General features: G+C 45.1%; 2 non-coding genes across 2 annotated transcripts; both read left to right on the top strand.

Moving 5' to 3' along the window:
• The first annotated feature begins 1,789 nt into the window (after nucleotides 1-1,789).
• TRNAI-AAU (transfer RNA isoleucine (anticodon AAU)) lies at nucleotides 1,790-1,863 on the top strand. Its single transcript has one exon. It is a non-coding gene; the product is annotated as a tRNA-Ile (tRNA).
• Nucleotides 1,864-5,454: 3,591 nt separating this feature from the next.
• TRNAI-AAU (transfer RNA isoleucine (anticodon AAU)) lies at nucleotides 5,455-5,528 on the top strand. The gene has a single exon. It is a non-coding gene; the product is annotated as a tRNA-Ile (tRNA).
• The last annotated feature ends 17,577 nt before the right edge of the window (nucleotides 5,529-23,105 follow it).

Below are 23,105 nucleotides of genomic sequence, written 5' to 3' on the forward strand. Positions count from 1 at the left end.
AGATCATGAGCAGAACATCACGTCTGAAAGGACTTCCAGTTCTTTGAGTAAGACTTCGAAGTAGAAGGCCTGCTGGAGTGCTGAATTAACTCCACTAAGGAAGAGGAAAGACCCTTTGCTAGCAGTCCAGACTTCTCAACCTCCAAAGCGATAGAGTGAGTTGGAGCAAGAAGGTCAGGGACGACGTTCTGAGAAGAGACACACTTGAGTAGTACCCAAGGAGGTAGAAGAGCCAGGGGTTCAGAAGAGGAAACCATGACATCTCTGGCCAATCAGGGCCAACAAGAATCAAGTTCCCTCCCCCTGTTGAGACTTGAAGAGAACCATCTGGATCAATAAAAAGGGGGGGAATGTATAAAGGAGACTTCTCAGCCACTTTATCACCAATACGTCCACTACCTAGGCTCCTTGTTCCGGAAACCTGGATCAGAATCGACAAAGATTAGCATTGTCCTTGTTTGAAAAGAGATCCAGAAAGGGTTTCACAAACTCTCGGCATATCTCTCAAAACAACAACCTGGATAACATCAACTCCAGCAAATTTGGAAACCTCCAGCTGTCTGCCATCACATTGTCGGTGCCCTTGATGTGTACTGCCGACGTATGCAACAGGTTGATCTCTGCCCAATAGCCCAATTGTTCTGCTATTGCATTGAGGGATTTTGAATGCATGCTTCACTGCTGGTTAATGTAAAAGACCGCTACCTTATTCTCTGTCTTTACTAGCACATTTTTCTGAGACAGATGATGATGGGAAAACTTCAAAGCCCTGAAGCTTACCATCAACTCCATCTACTTCCATGACCTGCGACTCTCTAGGAAAGACCACTTGAATCGACAGGATCAGTCCAACACAGTAGCTCTCAAGCCAGGTTTGCTGGCATCTGATGCGAGGAATTCAGGAGGATCCAGGTGTATTAGTGTCCACTTAGACCAGTGGTCTTCAAACTCTTTAATGCCACATCCACCCAAAGGGAAAAAAAAATGATTGGTGCCTCCCCTCTGAATTTTCCAGAATTCTTCTATCAAATTGACACTGTTTAAATATGTCTAGACCTATTTAAACATTGCAGTTAAGTTCTGTTACTGTTTTAAAAATGCAATCAAATACATGACCCCAAATATACTATTCTGGTCAGGCAGGCCTTACTAACCAATTGCAGCGTCATGCTCTGCTGAGTAAACTGATCTCACGGCAGTGAGGAATGCACAGGCCGGGTGGTGCCCGGTGCACAAAAGCGCACCTTCTTGTGTTGTACGTCTCTTTGCGCAAATGCAAACTCAAATTTCCTGCAGTGTGGTCGGCAGGAGAGACATGGGAAGGTGCAGTAGGGAAAGCTTGAGCAACAAACCGTTGGCTATGTTTTGTTGTTACTTTGTTGACATGAGCTAGAGTAATTTAAAGCAGAAGGAACGGCCAGACCTAAAAACAACTCTCTTACCTCCAACGCCGAATAACCACTATAATTAGAATATCTCAAAAGCAGCTGGCCTTGTAAACTTAATGAGCAAGCAAGCCAATGCATTTTGGGTTTTGTTGTAAAAGAATTCAAATCCTATCCATCCTTTCCTTTTCTTCCTCCAACAACCAATGTTACAAAGATATCACAGCACACAGTGACATTGACTGAAAGAAGAGGCGCTGAGGCTGGCGTGCAGCACTCAACAGCTCTTGTTATTGCAATCCAGACAGGGGACGGAAGGAGAAAAGTATGAAGGAATTGCGATAGTGAGACCGACTCTTCTGTGTATCTGCATGTAATGGAAAAAGGAGAACTCTGTCATTCATGGTTGGTTAGCTCAGTTGGTTAGAGCGTGGTGCTAATAACGCCAAGGTCGAGGGTTCGATCCCCGTACGGGCCAAGTTAAGATTTTTTCTCTCAAGTAAACTCTTTTTTTCTCATTTAATCAAACGCTTGTAAATCCATACACTCTGTTGCTCCAGTACACGTTCACTTTCCATTAGTCCTTCTTTTGCCACTTCTGACCAAAGCTCAAGCCGGCAGCGCCAGTAGAACAACAGAAGTGCAAGAGATTGTCTCTCCAAGATGGAGACACTGGCTCAGACTATGTCACGTGAGAGGTGGAGGGAGACCAAGAGCTGATTATTAGATGCGTGGGGCTAAGAGGAACATAACTCAGGTGAACAGATTCTGGATAGTCATGCTATAGCTAGGATCAGCAACGTTACAGGGGAAAGGATAGGAAAATAATTAGGTGACAGAAGTATAGAAGTGGCTACAAGGGGGCGTGTCTCTTAACAGGGCCGAAAGATACACTGAAGGCGAAGGTGAAGTGAAAGAAGAAAGAAAGATCAAAGGAAATCAACAGCGATTGAGAGAAAACTCACAAAGGCAAATTGAGCAAAAGACAGGACCTGGGGAGTTAGACTACTTCAATGCAAATTTACGCCGCAGATGAGCATGACAACTGACCCTCGTCCAGTGGTGCTGAAACAATTTTCAGTGTGGGAGTGCTGCCATCAAAGGGCTTCTGAAAATCCAGGAATCATACAAAGAACAAGTCCTGCAGAATGAGCCACGCACATTCAGAAAGAGTGGTGATGCGTTGGTTACTTATTGGTAATCTTCATTAGCCTTAGTCCATTGCGTCCTTGTGACAGTCATTACAAAGTAAAGTGATGTCACCCTCCAAGAGGAAGAAAGAACAGGAGGATTCTTAAATGCTAGCGCCATGCACCCAACCTGGGTTCCAAGCCCTTGCCAAAGGACTGATGGGAAGGTGGGCAGGATGTATTGTTTGTGACAAGGACAAGATGGACTTAGGGTAATGCAGAGTTCAAAACATTGGTACTCAAATGCAAAACAGAAAATTTATTAAGCGATAATGCTTCACAAATGCATGCATTGAGGCCCAAGTAACCACCCTAGGAATTTCCTAGATTGTAACTCACTGGAATTCAACCCAGGAGGTGGACATTCCTCTCGTAGACCATCCCTGACCTGGAAGATTTTCTAAAAAGCCTTGCAAAGCCAGAAAAATTGACAACTTAATCCACCTACTCAGAGTCATAAAAGTCACCTTCTTGTCTTTTCCAGGCTGTCCAAAAGTCACAAACAAGGAGTCGGTTTTCCTGAACTGCAGAGGCCTGGTGACATAAATGAAAAGAGCTCTTTAAACATCAAGTGTATTCAACAAATGTTCTTCCGGAGAGGAAGGAGAGGGAATGAAAGAAGGAAGAATTATTTCCTAAGATCTATCAAAAATAGACTTAACCTTTGCAGCAAAGGTAGGGCTAGGCCTTAAAGTTACCCCATCTTCCAAAGTATCAAATGAAGAGAGGACAGCATTTTAAGGCTCCCAGCTCCCCAATTCTTCTCAGCAAGGTGATAGAAAATAGGAAAATAACTTTATAGGAGACAATCTTTAATTGTACAGTATCCAGATCCTCAAAGAGATAAAATTGCAAAGCCTATAAAAGAGTAGGAAGATTCTGAGTTGGAGAAAAGGGATTTTTCATTGTTCTTACCATTGACAAAAGATCATAACAGTCTAGACACCAAAGAGTGTAACATCGATGAAAGTTCCGAAAAGTCCCTAAAAGCCTTTATCGCAAACCAATGAGCTTTCAGAGTGGAAAGAGATTCAAGTGAAACCCATTCAGAAGAAAATGCAAAATAGCAGACAAACTACAGGTAGGTGCCAAAAGATCATGAGCAGAACATCACGTCTGAAAGGACTTCCAGTTCTTTGAGTAAGACTTCGAAGTAGAAGGCCTGCTGGAGTGCTGAATTGACTCCACTAAGGAAGAGGAAAGACCCTTTGCTAGCAGTCCAGACTTCTCAACCTCCAAAGCGATAGAGTGAGTTGGAGCAAGAACGTCAGGGACAACGTTCTGAGAAGAGACACACTTGAGCAGTACCCAAGAAGGTAGAAGAGCCAGGGGTTCAGAAGAGGAAACCATGACATCTCTGGCCAATCAGGGCCAACAAGTATCAAGTTCCCTCCCCCTGCTGCGACTTGAAGAGAACCATCTGGATCAATAAAAGGGGGGGAATGTATAAAGGAGACTTCTCAGCCACTTTATCACCAATACGTCCACTACCTAGGCTCCTTGTTCCGGAAACCTGGATCAGAATCGACAAAGATGAGCATTGTCCTTGTTTGAAAAGAGATCCAGAAAGGGTTTCACAAACTCTCGGCATATCTTTCAAAACAACAACCTGGATAACATCAACTCCAGCAAATTTGGAAACCTCCAGCTGTCTGCCATCACATTGTCGGTGCCCTTGATGTGTACTGCCGACGTATGCAACAGGTTGATCTCTGCCCAATAGCCCAATTGTTCTGCTATTGCATTGAGGGATTTTGAATGCATGCTTCACTGCTGGTTAATGTAAAAGACCGCTACCTTATTCTCTGTCTTTACTAGCACATTTTTCTGAGACAGATGATGATGGGAAAACTTCAAAGCCCTGAAGCTTACCATCAACTCCATCTACTTCCATGACCTCCGACTCTCTAGGAAAGACCACTTGAATCGACAGGATCAGTCCAACACAGTAGCTCTCAAGCCAGGTTTGCTGGCATCTGTTGCGAGGAATTCAGGAGGATCCAGGTGTATTAGTGTCCACTTAGACCAGTGGTCTTCAAACTCTTTAATGCCACATCCACCCAAAGGGAAAAAAAACATTAGTGCCTCCCCTCTGAATTTTCCAGAATTCTTCTATCAAATTGACACTGTTTAAATATGTCTAGACCTATTTAAACATTGCAGTTAAGTTCTGTTACTGTTTTAAAAATGCAATCAAATACATGACCCCAAATATACTATTCTGGTCAGGCAGGCCTTACTAACCAATTGCAGCGTTATGCTCTGCTGAGTAAACTGATCTCACGGCAGTGAGGAATGCACAGGCCGGGTGGTGCCCGGCACACGAAAGCGCGCCTTCTTGTGTTGTACGTCTCTTTGCGCAAATGCAAACTCAAATTTCCTGCACTGTGGTCGGCAGGAGAGACATGGGAAGGTGCAGTAGGGAAGGCTTGAGCAACAAACCGTTGGCTATGTTTTATTGTTACTTTGTTGACATGAGCTAGAGTAATTTAAAGCAGAAAGAACGGCCAGACCTAAAAACAACTCTCTTACCTCCAACGCCGAATAACCACTATAATTACAATTTCTGAAAAGCAGCTGGCGTTGTAAACTTAATGAGCAAGCAAGCCGATGCATTTTGGGTTTTGTTGTAAAATAATACAAATCCTATCCATCCTTTCCTTTTCTTCCGGCAACAACCAATGTTACAAAGATATCACAGCACACAGTGACATTGACTGAAAGAAGAGGCGCTGAGGCTGGCGTGCAGCACTCAACAGCTCTTGTTATTGCAATCCAGACAGGGGACGGAAAGAGAAAAGTATGAAGGAATTGCGATAGTGAGACCGACTCTTCTGTGTATCTGCATGTCATGGAAAAAGGATAACTCTGTCATTCATGGCTGGTTAGCTCAGTTGGTTAGAGCGTGGTGCTAATAATGCCAAGGTCGAGGGTTCGATCCCCGTACGGGCCAAGTTAAGTTTTTTCTCTTAAGTAAACTCTTTTTTTCTAATTTAATCAAACGCATGTAAATCCATACACTCTGTTGCTCCAGTACACGTTCACTTTCCATTAGTCCTTCTTTTGCCACTTCTGACCAAAGCTCAAGCCGGCAGCGCCAGTAGAACAACAGAAGTGCAAGAGATTGTCTCTCCAAGATGGAGACACTGGCTCAGACTATGTCACGTGAGAGGTGGAGGGAGACCAAGAGCTGATTATTAGATGCGTGGGGCTAAGAGGAACATAACTCAGGTGAACAGATTCTGGATAGTCATGCTATAGCTAGGATCAGCAACGTTACAGGGGAAAGGATAGGAAAATAATTAGGTGACAGAAGTATAGAAGTGGCTACAAGGGGGCGTGTCTCTTAACAGGGCCGAAAGATACACTGAAGGCGAAGGTGAAGTGAAAGAAGAAAGAAAGATCAAAGGAAATCAACAGTGATTGAGAGAAAACTCACAAAGGCAAATTGAGCAAAAGACAGGACCTGGGGAGTTAGACTACTTCAATGCAAATTTACGCCGCAGATGAGCATGACAACTGACCCTCGTACAGTGGTGCTGAAACAATTTTCAGTGTGGGAGTGCTGCCATCAAAGGGCTTCTGAAAATCCAGGAATCATACAAAGAACAAGTCCTGCAGAATGAGCCACGCACATTCAGAAAGAGTGGTGATGCGTTGGTTACTTATTGGTAATCTTCATTAGCCTTAGTCCATTGCGTCCTTGTGACAGTCATTACAAAGTAAAGTGATGTCACCCTCCAAGAGGAAGAAAGAACAGGAGGATTCTTAAATGCTAGCGCCATGCACCCAACCTGGGTTCCAAGCCCTTGCCAAAGGACTGATGGGAAGGTGGGCAGGATGTAATGTTTGTGACAAGGACAAGATGAACTTAGGGTAATGCAGAGTTCAAAACATTGGTACTCAAATGCAAAACAGAAAATTTATTAAGCGATAATGCTTCACAAATGCATGCATTGAGGCCCAAGTAACCACCCTAGGAATTTCCTAGATTGTAACTCACTGGAATTCAACCCAGGAGGTGGCCATTCCTCTCGTAGACCATCCCTGACCTGGAAGATTTTCTAAAAAGCCTTGCAAAGCCAGAAAAATTGACAACTTAATCCACCTACTCAGAGTCATAAAAGTCACCTTCTTGTCTTTTCCAGGCTGTCCAAAAGTCACAAACAAGGAGTCGGTTTTCCTGAACTGCAGAGGCCTGGTGACATAAATGAAAAGAGCTCTTTAAACATCAAGTGTATTCAACAAATGTTCTTCCGGAGAGGAAGGAGAGGGAATGAAAGAAGGAAGAATTATTTCCTAAGATCTATCAAAAATAGACTTAACCTTTGCAGCAAAGGTAGGGCTAGGCCTTAAAGTTACCCCATCTTCCAAAGTATCAAATGAAGAGAGGACAGCATTTTAAGGCTCCCAGCTCCCCAATTGTTCTCAGCAAGGTGATAGAAAATAGGAAAATAACTTTATAGGAGACAATCTTTAATTGTACAGTATCCAGATCCTCAAAGAGACAAAGTTGCAAAGCCTATAAAAGAGTAGGAAGATTCTGAGTTGGAGAAAAGGGATTTTTCATTGTTCTTACCATTGACAAAATATCATAACAGTCTAGACACCAAAGAGTGTAACATCAATAAAAGTTCAGAAAAGTCCCTAAAAGCCTTTATCGCAAACCAATGAGCTTTCAGAGTGGAAAGAGATTTAAGTGAAACCCATTCAGAAGAAAATGCAAAATAGCAGACAAACTACAGGTAGGTGCCAAAAGATCATGAGCAGAACATCACGTCTGAAAGGACTTCCAGTTCTCTGAGTAAGACTTCGAAGTAGAAGGCCTGCTGGAGCGCTGAATTAACTCCACTAAGGAAGAGGAAAGACCCTTTGCTAGCAGTCCAGACTTCTCAACCTCCAAAGCGATAGAGTGAGTTGGAGCAAGAAGGTCAGGGACGACGTTCTGAGAAGAGACACACTTGAGCAGTACCCAAAAAGGTAGAAGAGCCAGGGATTCAGAAGAGGAAACCATGACATATCTGCCCAATCAGGGCCAACAAGAATCAAGTTCCCTCCCCCTGCTGAGACTTGAAGAGAACCATCTGGATCAATAAAAAGGGGGGGAATGTATAAAGGAGACTTCTCAGCCACTTTATCACCAATACGTCCACTACCTTTTCCGGAAACCTGGATCAGAATCGACAAAGATGAGCATTGTCCTTGTTTGAAAAGAGATCCAGAAAGGGTTTCACAAACTCTCGGCATATCTCTCAAAACAACAACCTGGATAACATCAACTCCAGCAAATTTGGAAACCTCCAGCTGTCTGCCATCACATTGTCGGTGCCCTTGATGTGTACTGCCGACGTATGCAACAGGTTGATCTCTGCCCAATAGCCCAATTGTTCTGCTATTGCATTGAGGGATTTTGAATGCATGCTTCACTGCTGGTTAATGTAAAAGACCGCTACCTTATTCACTGTCTTTACTAGCACATTTTTCTGAGACAGATGATGATGGGAAAACTTCAAAGCCCTGAAGCTTACCATCAACTCCATCTACTTCCATGACCTCCGACTCTCTAGGAAAGACCACTTGAATCGACAGGATCAGTCCAACACAGTAGCTCTCAAGCCAGGTTTGCTGGCATCTGATGCGAGGAATTCAGGAGGATCCAGGTGTATTAGTGTCCACTTAGACCAGTGGTCTTCAAACTCTTTAATGCCACATCCACCCAAAGGTAAAAAAAAATCATTGGTGCCTCCCCTCTGAATTTTCCAGAATTCTTCTATCAAATTGACACTGTTTAAATATGTCTAGACCTATTTAAACATTGCAGTTAAGTTCTGTTACTGTTTTAAAAATGCAATCAAATACATGACCCCAAATATACTGTTCTGGTCAGGCAGGCCTTACTAACCAATTGCAGCGTCATGCTCTGCTGAGTAAACTGATCTCACGGCAGTGAGGAATGCACAGGCCGGGTGGTGCCCGGTGCACAAAAGCGCGCCTTCTTGTGTTGTACGTCTCTTTGCGCAAATGGAAACTCAAATTTCCTGCACTGTGGTCGGCAGGAGAGACATGGGAAGGTGCAGTAGGGAAGGCTTGAGCAACAAACCGTTGGCTATGTTTTGTTGTTACTTTGTTGACATGAGCTAGAGTAATTTAAAGCAGAAGGAACGGCCAGACCTAAAAACAACTCTCTTACCTCCAACGCCGAATAACCACTATAATTAGAATTTCTGAAAAGCAGCTGGCCTTGTAAACTTAATGAGCAAGCAAGCCGATGCATTTTGGGTTTTGTTGTAAAAGAATACAAATCCTATCCATCCTTTCCTTTTCTTCCGGCAACAACCAATGTTACAAAGATATCACAGCACACAGTGACATTGACTGAAAGAAGAGGCGCTGAGGCTGGCTTGCAGCACTCAACAGCTCTTGTTATTGCAATCCAGACAGGGGACGGAAGGAGAAAAGTATGAAGGAATTGCGATAGTGAGACCGACTCTTCTGTGTATCTGCATGTCATGGAAAAAGGATAACTATGACATTCATGGCTGGTTAGCTCAGTTGGTTAGAGCGTGGTGCTAATAACGCCAAGGTCGAGGGTTTGATCTCCGTACGGTCCAAGTTAAGTTTTTTCTCTCAAGTAAACTCTTTTTTTCTCATTTAATCAAACGCTTGTAAACCCATACACTCTGTTGCTCCAGTACACGTTCACTTTCCATTAGTCCTTCTTTTGCCACTTCTGACCAAAGCTCAAGCCGGCAGCGCCAGTAGAACAACAGAAGTGCAAGAGATTGTCTCTCCAAGATGGAGACACTGGCTCAGACTATGTCACGTGAGAGGTGGAGGGAGACCAAGAGCTGATTATTAGATGCGTGGGGCTAAGAGGAACATAACTCAGGTGAACAGATTCTGGATAGTCATGCTATAGCTAGGATCAGCAACGTTACAGGGGAAAGGATAGGAAAATAATTAGGTGACAGAAGTATAGAAGTGGCTACAAGGGGGCGTGTCTCTTAACAGGGCCGAAAGATACACTGAAGGCGAAGGTGAAGTGAAAGAAGAAAGAAAGATCAAAGGAAATCAACAGTGATTGAGAGAAAAATCAGAAAGGCAAATTGAGCAAAAGACAGGACCTGGGGAGTTAGACTACTTCAATGCAAATTTACGCCGCAGATGAGCATGACAACTGACACTCGTCCAGTGGTGCTGAAACAATTTTCAGTCTGGGAGTGCTGCCATCAAAGGGCTTCTGAAAATCCAGGAATCATACAAAGAACAAGTCCTGCAGAATGAGCCACGCACATTCAGAAAGAGTGGTGATGCGTTGGTTACTTATTGGTAATCTTGATTAGCCTTAGTCCATTGCGTCCTTGTGACAGTCATTACAAAGTAAAGTGATGTCACCCTCCAAGAGGAAGAAAGAACAGGAGGTTTCTTAAATGCTAGCGCCATGCACCCAACCTGGGTGCCAAGCCCTTGCCAAAGGACTGATGGGAAGGTGGGCAGGATGTAATGTTTGTGACAAGGACAAGATGGACTTAGGGTAATGCAGAGTTCAAAACATTGGTACTCAAATGCAAAACAGAAAATTTATGAAGCGATAATGCTTCACAAATGTATGCATTGAGGCCCAAGTAACCACCCTAGGAATTTCCTAGATTGTTACTCACTGGAATTCAACCCAGGAGGTGGCCATTCCTCTCGTAGACCATCCCTGACCTGGAAGATTTTCTAAAAAGCCTTGCAAAGCCAGAAAAATTGACAACTTAATCCACCTACTCAGAGTCATAAAAGTCACCTTCTTGTCTTTTCCAGGCTGTCCAAAAGTCACAAACAAGGAGTCGGTTTTCCTGAACTGCAGAGGCCTGGTGACATAAATGAAAAGAGCTCTTTAGACATCAAGTGTATTCAACAAATGTTCTTCCGGAGAGGAAGGAGAGGGAATGAAAGAAGGAAGAATTATTTCCTAAGATCTATCAAAAATAGACTTAACCTTTGCAGCAAAGGTAGAGCTAGGCCTTAAAGTTACCCCATCTTCCAAAGTATCAAATGAAGAGAGGACAGCATTTTAAGGCTCCCAGCTCCCCAATTGTTCTCAGCAAGGTGATAGCAAATAGGAAAATAACTTTATAGGAGACAATCTTTAATTGTACAGTATCCAGATCCTCAAAGAGATAAAATTGCAAAGCCTATAAAAGAGTAGGAAGATTCTGAGTTGGAGAAAAGGGATTTTTCATTGTTCTTACCATTGACAAAAGATCTTAACAGTCTAGACACCAAAGAGTGTAACATCGATGAAAGTTCAGAAAAGTCCCTAAAAGCCTTTATCGCAAACCAATGAGCTTTCAGAGTGGAAAGAGATTCAAGTGAAACCCATTTAGAAGAAAATGCAAAATAGCAGACAAACTACAGGTAGGTGCCAAAAGATCATGAGCAAAACATCACGTCTGAAAGGACTTCCAGTTCTTTGAGTAAGACTTCGAAGTAGAAGGCCTGTTGGAGTGCTGAATTAACTCCACTAAGGAAGAGGAAAGACCCTTTGCTAGCAGTCCAGACTTCTCAACCTCCAAAGCGATAGAGTGAGTTGGAGCAAGAAGGTCAGGGACGACGTTCTGAGAAGAGACACACTTGAGCAGTACCCAAGGAGGTAGAAGAGCCAGGGGTTCAGAAGAGGAAACCATGACATCTCTGGCCAATCAGGGACAACAAGAATCAAGTTCCCTCCCCCTGCTGAGACTTGAAGGGAACCATCTGGATAAATAAAAAGGGGGGGAATGTATAAAGGAGACTTCTCAGCCACTTTATCACCAATACGTCCACTACCTAGGCTCCTTGTTCCGGAAACCTGGATCAGAATCGACAAAGATGAGCATTGTCCTTGTTTGAAAAGAGATCCAGAAAGGGTTTCACAAACTCTCGGCATATCTCTCAAAACAACGACCTGGATAACCTCAACTCCAGCAAATTTGGAAACCTCCAGCTGTCTGCCATCACATTGTCGGTGCCCTTGATGTGTACTGCCGACGTATGCAACAGGTTGATCTCTGCCCAATAACCCAATTGTTCTGCTATTGCATTGAGGGATTTTGAATGCATGCTTCACTGCTGGTTAATGTAAAAGACCGCTTCCTTATTCTCTGTCTTTACTAGCACATTTTTCTGAGACAGATGATGATGGGAAAACTTCAAAGGCCTGAAGCTTACCATCAACTCCATCTACTTCCATGACCTCCGACTCTCTAGGAAAGACCACTTGAATCGACAGGATCAGTCCAACACAGTAGCTCTCAAGCCAGGTTTGCTGGCATCTGTTGCGAGGAATTCAGGAGGATCCAGGTGTATTAGTGTCCACTTAGACCAGTGGTCTTCAAACTCTTTAATGCCACATCCACCCAAAGGGAAAAAAAAACATTAGTGCCTCCCCTCTGAATTTTCCAGAATTCTTCTATCAAATTGACACTGTTTAAATATGTCTAGACCTATTTAAACATTGCAGTTAAGTTCTGTTACTGTTTTAAAAATGCAATCAAATACATGACCCCAAATATACTATTCTGGTCAGGCAGGCCTTACTAACCAATTGCAGCGTCATGCTCTGCTGAGTAAACTGATCTTACGGCAGTGAGGAATGCACAGGCCGGGTGGTGCCCGGCGCACGAAAGCACGCCTTCTTGAGTTGTACGTCTCTTTGCGCAAATGCAAACTCAAATTTCCTGCACTGTGGTCGGCAGGAGAGACATGGGAAGGTGCAGTAGGGAAGGCTTGAGCAACAAACCGTTGGCAATGTTTTGTTGTTACTTTGTTGACATGAGCTAGAATAATTTAAAGCAGAAGGAACGGCCAGACCTAAAAACAACTCTCTTACCTCCAACGCCGAATAACCACTATAATTAGAATTTCTGAAAAGGGGCTGGCCTTGTAAACTTAATGAGCAAGCAAGCCGATGCATTTTGGGTTTTGTTGTAAAAGAATACAAATCCTATCCATCCTTTCCTTTTCTTCCGGCAACAACCAATGTTACAAAGATATCACAGCACACAGTGACATTGACTGAAAGAAGAGGCGCTGAGGCTGGCGTGCAGCACTCAACAGCTCTTGTTATTGCAATCCAGACAGGGGACGGAAGGAGAAAAGTATTAAGGAATTGCGATAGTGAGACCGACTCTTATGTGTATCTGCATGTCATGGAAAAAGGAGAACTCTGTCATTCATGGCTGGTTAGCTCAGTTGATTAGAGCGTAGTGCTAATAACGTCAAGGGCGCGGGTTCGATCCACGTACGGGCCAAGTTAAGTTTTTTCTCTCAAGTAAACTCTTTTTTTCTCATTTAATCAAACGCTTGTAAATCCATACACTCTGTTGCTCCAGTACACGTTCACTTTCCATTAGTCCTTCTTTTGCCACTTCTGACCAAAGCTCAAGCCGGCAGCGCCAGTAGAACAACAGAAGTGCAAGAGATTGTCTCTCCAAGATGGAGACACTGGCTCAGACTATGTCACGTGAGAGGTGGAGGGAGACCAAGAGCTGATTATTAGATGCGTGGGGATAAGAGGAACATAACTCAGGTGAACAGATTCTGGATAGCCATGCTATAGCTAGGATCAGCAACGTTACAGGGGAAAGGATAGGAAAATAATTAGGTGACAGAAGTATAGAAGTGGCTACAAGGGGGCGTGTCTCTTAACAGGGCCGAAAGATACACTGAAGGCGAAGGTGAAGTGAAAGAAGAAAGAAAGATCAAAGGAAATCAACAGTGATTGAGAGAAAACTCACAAAGGCAAATTGAGCAAAAGACAGGACCTGGGGAGTTAGACTACTTCAATGCAAATTTACGCCGCAGATGAGCATGACAACTGACCCTTGTCCAGTGGTGCTGAAACAATTTTGAGTGTGGGGGTGCTGCCATCAAAGGGCTTCTGAAAATCCAGGAATCATACAAAGAACAAGTCCTTCAGAATGAGCCACGCACATTCAGAAAGAGTGGTGATGCGTTGGTTACTTATTGGTAATCTTCATTAGCCTTAGTCCATTGCGTCCTTGTGACAGTCATTACAAAGTAAAGTGATGTCACCCTCCAAGAGGAAGAAAGAACAGGAGGATTCTTAAATGCTAGCACCATGCACCCAACCTGGGTGCCAAGCCCTTGCCAAAGGACTGATGGGAAGGTGGGCAGGATGTAATGTTTGTGACAAGGACAAGATGGACTTAGGGTAATGCAGCGTTCAAAACATTGGTACTCAAATGCAAAACAGAAAATTTATTAAGCGATAATGCTTCACAAATGTATGCATTGAGGCCCAAGTAACCACCCTAGGAATTTCCTAGATTGTTACTCACTGGAATTCAACCCAGGAGGTGGCCATTCCTCTCGTAGACCATCCCTGACCTGGAAGATTTTCTAAAAAGCCTTGCAAAGCCAGAAAAATTGACAACTTAATCCACCTACTCAGAGTCATAAAAGTCACCTTCTTGTCTTTTCCAGGCTGTCCAAAAGTCACAAACAAGGAATCAGTTTTCCTGAACTGCAGAGGCCTGGTGACATAAATGAAAATAGCTCTTTAAACATCAAGTGTATTCAACAAATGTTCTTCCGGAGAGGAAGGAGAGGGAATGAAAGAAGGAAGAATTATTTCCTAAGATCTATCAAAAATAGACTTAACCTTTGCAGCAAAGGTAGGGCTAGGCCTTAAAGTTACCCCATCTTCCAAAGTATCAAATGAAGAGAGGACAGCATTTTAAGGCTCCCAGCTCCCCAATTCTTCTCAGCAAGGTGATAGAAAATAGGAAAATAACTTTATAGGAGACAATCTTTAATTGTACAGTATCCAGATCCTCAAAGAGATAAAATTGCAAAGCCTATAAAAGAGTAGGAAGATTCTGAGTTGGAGAAAAGGGATTTTTCATTGTTCTTACCATTGACAAAAGATCATAACAGTCTAGACACCAAAGAGTGTAACATCGATGAAAGTTCAGAAAAGTCCCTAAAAGCCTTTATCGCAAACCAATGAGCTTTCAGAGTGGAAAGAGATTCAAGTGAAACCCATTCAGAAGAAAATGCAAAATAGCAGACAAACTACAGGTAGGTGCCAAAAGATCATGAGCAGAACATCACGTCTGAAAGGACTTCCAGTTCTTTGAGTAAGACTTCGAAGTAGAAGGCCTGCTGGAGTGCTGAATTAACTCCACTAAGGAAGAGGAAAGACCCTTTGCTAGCAGTCCAGACTTCTCAACCTCCAAAGCGATAGAGTGAGTTGGAGCAAGAAGGTCAGGGACGACGTTCTGAGAAGAGACACACTTGAGTAGTACCCAAGGAGGTAGAAGAGCCAAGGGTTCAGAAGAGGAAACCATGACATCTCTGGCCAATCAGGGCCAACAAGAATCAAGTTCCCTCCCCCTGTTGAGACTTGAAGAGAACCATCTGGATCAATAAAAAGGGGGGGAATGTATAAAGGAGACTTCTCAGCCACTTTATCACCAATACGTCCACTACCTAGGCTCCTTGTTCCGGAAACCTGGATCAGAATCGACAAAGATGAGCATTGTCCTTGTTTGAAAAGAGATCCAGAAAGGGTTTCACAAACTCTCGGCATATCTCTCAAAACAACAACCTGGATAACATCAACTCCAGCAAATTTGGAAACCTCCAGCTGTCTGCCATCACATTGTCGGTGCCCTTGATGTGTACTGCCGACGTATGCAACAGGTTGATCTCTGCCCAATAGCCCAATTGTTCTGCTATTGCATTGAGGAATTTTGAATGCATGCTTCACTGCTGGTTAATGTAAAAGACCGCTACCTTATTCTCTGTCTTTACTAGCACATTTTTCTGAGACAGATGATGATGGGAAAACTTCAAAGCCCTGAAGCTTACCATCAACTCCATCTACTTCCATGATCTCCGACTCTCTAGGAAAGACCACTTGAATCGACAGGATCAGTCCAACACAGTAGCTCTCAAGCCAGTTTTGCAGGCATCTGATGCGAGGAATTCAGGAGGATCCAGGTGTATTAGTGTCCACTTAGACCAGTGGTCTTCAAACTCTTTAATGCCACATCCACCCAAAGGGAAAAAAAAATCATTGGTGCCTCCCCTCTGAATTTTCCAGAATTCTTCTATCAAATTGACACTGTTTAAATATGTCTAGACCTATTTAAACATTGCAGTTAAGTTCTGTTACTGTTTTAAAAATGCAATCAAATACATGACCCCAAATATACTATTCTGGTCAGGCAGGCCTTACTAACCAATTGCAGCGTCATGCTCTACTGAGTAAACTGATCTCACGGCAGTGAGGAATGCACAGGCCGGGTGGTGCCCGGCGCACGAAAGCGCGCCTTCTTGTGTTGTACGTCTCTTTGCGCAAATGCAAACTCAAATTTCCTGCACTGTGGTCGGCAGGAGAGACATGGGAAGGTGCAGTAGGGAAGGCTTGAGCAACAAACCGTTGGCTATGTTTTGTTGTTACTTTGTTGACATGAGCTAGAGTAATTTAACCACTTCGCTGCCAGGCCTTTTCCCCCTCCTGTGCCAGGCCTTTTTTTGCCTATTTGGGGCAGTTCGCGCTTAGGCCCGCATAACTTTTTGTCCACATAAGCTAACCAAGCCAAATTTGCGTCCTTTTTTCCATCTTCCTAGGGATTCTGGAGGTACCCAGACTTTGTGGGTTCCCCTGAAAGAGGCCAAGAAATTGGCCAAAATACAGAGAAAATTTTGTTTTTTTCAAAATAATTGGAAAAAGTGGCTGCAGAAGAAGGCTTGTGGTTTTTCCCCTGAAAATGGCATCAACAAAGGGTTTGCGGTGCTAAACTCAGCAGCTTCCCAGCTTTCAGGAACAGGCAGACTTGAATCCGAAAACCCAATTTTTCAACACAATTTTGGCATTTTACTGGGGCATACCCCATTTGTGCATTTTTTTGTGCTTTCAGCCTCCTTCCAGTCAGTGACAGGAATGGTCATGAAACCAATGCTGGATCCCAGAAACCTAAACATTTCTGAAAAAGTAGACAAAATTCTGAATTCAGCAAGGGGTCATTTGTGTAGATCCTACAAGGGTTTCCTACAGAAAATAACAGCTGAAAAAGAAAAATATTGAAATTGAGGTGAAAAAAACATAAATTTTTCTATACTTTTTACTCTGTAACTTTTCCCTGCAATGTCAGATTATCAAAAGCAATATACCGTTACGTCTGCTGGACTCCTCTGGTTGCGGGGATATATAGGGTTTGTAGGTTCATCAAGAACCCGAGGAACCCAGAGCCAATAAATGAGCTGCACCCTGCAGTGCGTTTTCATTCTATACCGGGTATACAGTAATTCATTTGCTGAAATATAAGGAGTAAAAAATAGCTATCAAGAAAACCTTTGCATTTCCAAAAAGGGCACAAGATAAGGTGTTGAGGAGCAGTGGTTATTTGCACATCTCTGAATTCCGGGGTGACCATAGTAGCACGTGAATTACATGGAATTTCTCAAATAGATGTCTTTTTTACACACACCCCTATATTTGGAAGGAATAAATGTAGAGAAAGACAAGGGGCAATAACACTTGTTTTACTATTCTATGTTCCCCCAAGTCTCCCGATAAAAATGATACCTCACTTGTTTGGGTAGGCCTAGCGCCCGCGACAGGATATGCCCCAAAACACAACGTGGACACATCACAGAAAACAGAGCTGTTTTTAGCAAAGTGACTACCTGTAGATTTTGGCCTCTAGCTCAGCCGCCACCTAGGGAAACCTACCAAACCTGTGCATTTCTGAAAACTAGAGACCTAGGGGAATCCAAGGAGGGGTGACTTGTGTGGCTCGGACCAGGTTCTGTTACCCAGAATCCTTTGCAAACCTCAAAATTTGGCTAAAAAAACACATGTTCCTCACATTTCTGTGGCAGAAAGTTCTGGAATCTGAGAGGAGCGACAAATTTCCTTCCACCCAGCATTCCCCCACGTCTCCCGATAAAAATGATACCTCACTTGTGTGGGTAGGCCTAGCGCCCACGACAGGATATGCCCCAAAACACAACCTGGACACATCACAGAAAACAGAGCTGTTTTTAGCAAAGTGACTACCTGTAGATTTTGGCCTCTAGCTCAGCCGCCACCTAGGGAAACCTACCAAACCTGTGCATTTCTGAAAACTAGAGACCAAGGGGAATCCAAGGAGGGGTGACTTGTGTGGCTCGGACCAGGTTCGGTTACCCAGAATCCTTTGCAAACCTCAAAATTTGGCTAAAAAAACACATGTTCCTCACATTTCTGTGGCAGAAAGTTCTGGAATCTGAGAGGAGCCACAAATTTCCTTCCACCTAGCGTTCCCCCACGTCTCCCGATAAAAATTATACCTCACTTGTGTGGGTAGGCCTAGCGCCCGCGACAGGATATGCCCCAAAACACAACGTGGATATATCACAGAAAACAGAGCTGTTTTTAGCAAAGTGACTACCTGTAGATTTTGGCCTCTAGCTCAGCCGCCACCTAGGGAAACCTACCAAACCTGTGCATTTCTGAAAACTAGAGACCTAGGGGGATCCAAGGAGGGGTGACTTGCGGGGCTCGGACCAGGTTCTGTTACCCAGAATCCTTTGCAAACCTCAAAATTTGGCTAAAAAAACACATGTTCCTCACATTTCTGTGGCAGAAAGTTCTGGAATCTGAGAGGAGCCACAAATTTCCTTCCACCCAGCGTTTCCCCACGTCTCCCGATAAAAATTATACCTCACTTGTGTGGGTAGGCCTAGCGCCCGCGACAGGATATGCCCCAAAACACAACGTGGACATATCACAGAAAACAGAGCTGTTTTTAGCAAAGTGACTACCTGTAGATTTTGGCCTCTAGCTCAGCCGCCACCTAGGGAAACCTACCAAACCTATGCATTTCTGAAAACTAGAGACCTAGGGGAATCCAAGGAGGGGTGACTTGTGTGGCTCGGACCAGGTTCTGTTACCCAGAATCCTTTGCAAACCTCAAAATTTGGCTAAAAAAACACATGTTCCTCACATTTCTGTGGCAGAAAGTTCTGGAATCTGAGAGGAGCCACAAATTTCCTTCCACCCAGCGTTCCCCACGTCTCCCGATAAAAATGATACCTCACTTGTGTGGGTAGGCCTAGCGCCCGCGACAGGATATGCCCCAAAACACAACGTGGACATATCACAGAAAACAGAGCTGTTTTTAGCAAAGTGACTACCTGTAGATTTTGGCCTCTAGCTCAGCCACCACCTAGGGAAACCTACCAAACCTGTGCATTTCTGAAAACTAGAGACCTAGGGGAATCCAAGGAGGGGTGACTTGCGGGGCTCGGACCAGGTTCTGTTACCCAGAATCCTTTGCAAACCTCAAAATTTGGCTAAAAAAACACATGTCCCTCACATTTCTGTGGCAGAAAGTTCTGGAATCTGAGAGGAGCTACAAATTTCCTTCCACCCAGCGTTCCCCCAAGTCTCCCGATAAAAATGATACCTCACTTGCGTGGGTAGGCCTAGCGCCGGCGACAGGAAACACCCCAAAGCGCAACGTGGACACATCCTAAATTTTGGAAAAAAACAGAGGTGTTTTTTGCGAAGTGCCTACCTGTAGATTTTGGCCTCTAACTCAGCCGGCACCTAGGGAAACCTACCAAACCTGTGCATTTCTGAAAACTAGAGACCTAGGGGAATCCAAGGAGGGGTGACTTGCGGGACTCGGACCAGGTTCTGTTACCCAGAATCCTTTGCAAACCTCAAAATGTGGCTAAAAAAACACATGTCCCTCACATTTCTGTGGCAGAAAGTTCTGGAATCTGAGAGGAGCTACAAATTTCCTTCCACCCAGCGTTCCCCCAAGTCTCCCGATAAAAATGATACCTCACTTGCGTGGGTAGGCCTAGCGCCGGCGACAGGAAACACCCCAAAGCGCAACGTGGACACATCCTAAATTTTGGAAAAAAACAGAGGTGTTTTTTGCGAAGTGCCTACCTGTAGATTTTGGCCTCTAGCTCAGCCGGCACCTAGGGAAACCTACCAAACCTCTGCATTTCTGAAAACTAGAGACCTAGGGGAATCCAAGGAGGGGTGACTTGCGGGGCTCGGACAAGGTTCTGTTACCCAGAATCCTTTGCAAACCTCAAAATTTGGCTAAAAATACACATGTTACTCACATTTCTGTGGCAGAAAGTTCTGGAATCTGAGAGGAGCTACAAATTTCCTTCCACCCAGCGTTCCCCCAAGTCTCCCGATAAAAATGATACCTCACTTGCGTGGGTAGGCCTAGCGCCGGCGACAGGAAACACCCCAAAGCGCAACGTGGACACATCCTAAATTTTGGAAAAAAACAGAGGTGTTTTTTGCGAAGTGCCTACCTGTAGATTTTGGCCTCTAGCTCAGCCGTCACCTAGGGAAACCTACCAAACCTGTGCATTTCTGAAAACTAGAGACCTAGGGGAATCCAAGGAGGGGTGACTTGCGGGGCTCGGACCAGGTTCTGTTACCCAGAATCCTTTGCAAACCTCAAAATTTGGCTAAAAATACACATATTACTCACATTTCTGTGGCAGAAAGTTCTGGAATCTGAGAGGAGCTACGAATTTCCTTCCACCCAGCGTTCCCCCAAGTCTCCCGATAAAAATGATACCTCACTTGCGTGGGTAGGCCTAGCGCCGGCGACAGGAAACACCCCAAAGCGCAACGTGGACACATCCTAAATTTTGGAAAAAAACAGAGGTGTTTTTTGCGAAGTGCCTACCTGTAGATTTTGGCCTCTAGCTCAGCCGGCACCTAGGGAAACCTACCAAACCTGTGCATTTCTGAAAACTAGAGACCTAGGGGAATCCAAGGAGGGGTGACTTGCGGGGCTCGGACCAGGTTCTGTTACCCAGAATCCTTTGCAAACCTCAAAATTTGGCTAAAAATACACATGTTACTCACATTTCTGTGGCAGAAAGTTCTGGAATCTGAGAGGAGCCACAAATTTCCTTCTACCCAGCGTTCCCCCAAGTCTCCCGATAAAAATGATACATCACTTGTGTGGGTAGGACTAGCGCCCACGAAAGGAAAGGGCCCAAAACACAACGTGGACACATCACATTTTTTTATAAAAAGCAGTGCCTACCTGTGGATTTTGGCCTGTAGCTCAGCCGACACCTGAGGAAACCTAGCAAACCAGTGCATTTTTGAAAACTAGAAACCCAGGGGAATCCAAGATGGGGTGACTTGCGGGGCTCTGGCCAGGTTATGTTACCCAGAATCCTTTGCAAACATCAAAATTTGGCCCAAAAAACACTTTTTCCTCTCATTTCGGTGACAGAAAGTTCTGGAATCTGAGAGGAGCCACAAATTTCCTTCCACCCAGCGTTCCCCTAAGTCTCTCGATAAAAATGGTACATCACTTCTGTGGGTAGGCCTAGCGCCCACAAAAGGAAATGGCCCAAAACACAACGTGGACACAACATATTTTTTCACAGAAAACAGAGGTGTTTTTTGCAAGGTGCCTACCTGTGGTGTTTGGCCTGTAGCTCAGCCGGCCCCAGGGGGGGGGGGGGGCAGAAATGCCCTAAAATAAATTTGCCCCCCCAACCCCCACCCTCCCCCGCCGGGAGCGACCCTTGCCTACGGGGTCGCTCCCCCTGCGTGACATTGGCACCAAAAAACAAATCCCCGGTGCCTAGTGGTTTCTGCCCCCTTGGGGGCAGGTTGACCTAAACTCAGCCAATCTGCCCCCAAGGGGGGCAGAAATGGCCTAAATACAATTTGTCCCCCAGGGGAGCGACTTTTGCCTGATGGGTCGCTCCCCATCTCAAAAAAAAAAAAAAAAAGAAAAAAAAGAAAAATTCCCCTGGCGCCTAGAGGTTTCTGCCCCCCCCCCCGGGGGCAGATCGGCCTAATAATAGGCCGATCTGCCCCCCGGGGGGGCCGAAATGGCCTAAAATATATTTGCCCCCCTAACACCCACCCCCCCGGGAGCGACCCTTGCCTACGGGGTCTCTCCCCCTGCGTGACATTGGCGCCAAAAAACAAATCCCCGGTGCCTAGTGGTTTCTGCCCCCTTGGGGGCAGATTGACCTAAAATTGGCCAATCTGCCCCCAGGGGGGCAGAAATGGTCTAAATACAATTTGCCCCCCCCAGGGGAGCGACCCTTGCCTGATGGGTCGCTCCCCATCTCTAAAAAAAGAAACAACAAAAAAAAACACACAAAAAAAAATTGCCCTGGCGCCTAGAGTGTTCTGCCCCCCCCCCCCGGGGGCAGTTCGGCCTAATAATAGGCCGATCTGTCCCACGGGGGGCAGAAATGGCCTAAAATAAATTTGCCCCCCCAACCCCCACCCCCCGCCCCCCGGGAGCGACCCTTGCCTACAGGGTCGCTCCGCCTGCGTGACATTGGCGCCAAAAAACAAATCCCCGGTGCCTAGTGGTTTCTGCCCCCTTGGGGGCAGATTGACCTAAAATTGGCCAATCTGCCCCCAGGGGGGCAGAAATGGTCTAAATACAATTTGCCCCCCAGGGGAGCGACCCTTGCCTGATGGGTCGCTCCCCATCTCTAAAAAAAAGAAAGAACAAAAAAAAAAAACACAAAAAAAAAATTTGCCCTGGCGCCTAGAGGTTTCTTCCCCCCCTGGGGGCAGATCGGCCTAATAATAGGCCGATCTGCCCCCAGGGGGGGCAGAAATGGCCTAAAATAAATTGCCCTCCCCCCGAGGGAGTGACCCTTGCCTAAGGGGTCGCTCCCTTTGCGTGAAATTCACGCAAAGAAAAAACTCCCTGGTGTCTAGTGGTTTCTACCCCCCTTGGGGGCAGATTGGCCTCATCAAAATAGGCCAATCTGCCCCCAAGGGAGGCAGAAATGGCCAAAATATAATTTTCCCCCAAGGGGAGCGACCCTTGCCTAAGGGGTCGCTCCCCACCAAAAAAAAAAAAAATGAAACAAAAAAAAAAAAATGGTCCCTGGTGCCTAGAGGTTTCTGCCCCCCCTGGGGGCAGATCGGCCTAATAGTAGGCCGATCTGCCCCCAGGGGGGGCAGAAAAGGCCTTCCCAAAAATATGCCCCCCACTGGGAGCGACCCTTGCCCAAGGGGTCGCTCCCTTTTGTCAATAACAATAATAAAAAATAAAAAAACCCTGGTGTCTAGTGGTTTCTACCCCCCTTGGGGGCAGATTGGCCTCATCAAAATAGACCAATCTGCCCCCAAGGGGGGCAGAAATGGCCAAAATATAATTTTCCCCCAAGGGGAGCGACCCTTGCCTAAGGGGTCGCTCCCTACCTCAATAAAAAAAAATGAAACAAAAAAAAAAATGGTCCCTGGTGCCTAGAGGTTTCTGCCCCCCCTGGGGGCAGATCGGCCTAGTAAGGGGGGGCAGAAAAGGCCTTTTCAAAAAAATGCCCCCCCTGGGAGCGACCCTTGCCCAAGGGGTCGCTCCCTTTTGTCAATTTCAATGAAAAAAAAAAAAAATCCCTGGTGTCTAGTGGGGTTTCAAAAGCCGGATTGCAAGCAATCCGGCTTTTGAAACCCTCGGAGGGACTTCAAAGGGAAGGAAATACTTTTCCTTCCCTTTGAAGCCCCTCCGGGCCT

Source organism: Pleurodeles waltl, chromosome 12 (assembly GCF_031143425.1).
Source record: "Pleurodeles waltl isolate 20211129_DDA chromosome 12, aPleWal1.hap1.20221129, whole genome shotgun sequence".
Taxonomy (NCBI): domain Eukaryota; kingdom Metazoa; phylum Chordata; class Amphibia; order Caudata; family Salamandridae; genus Pleurodeles; species Pleurodeles waltl.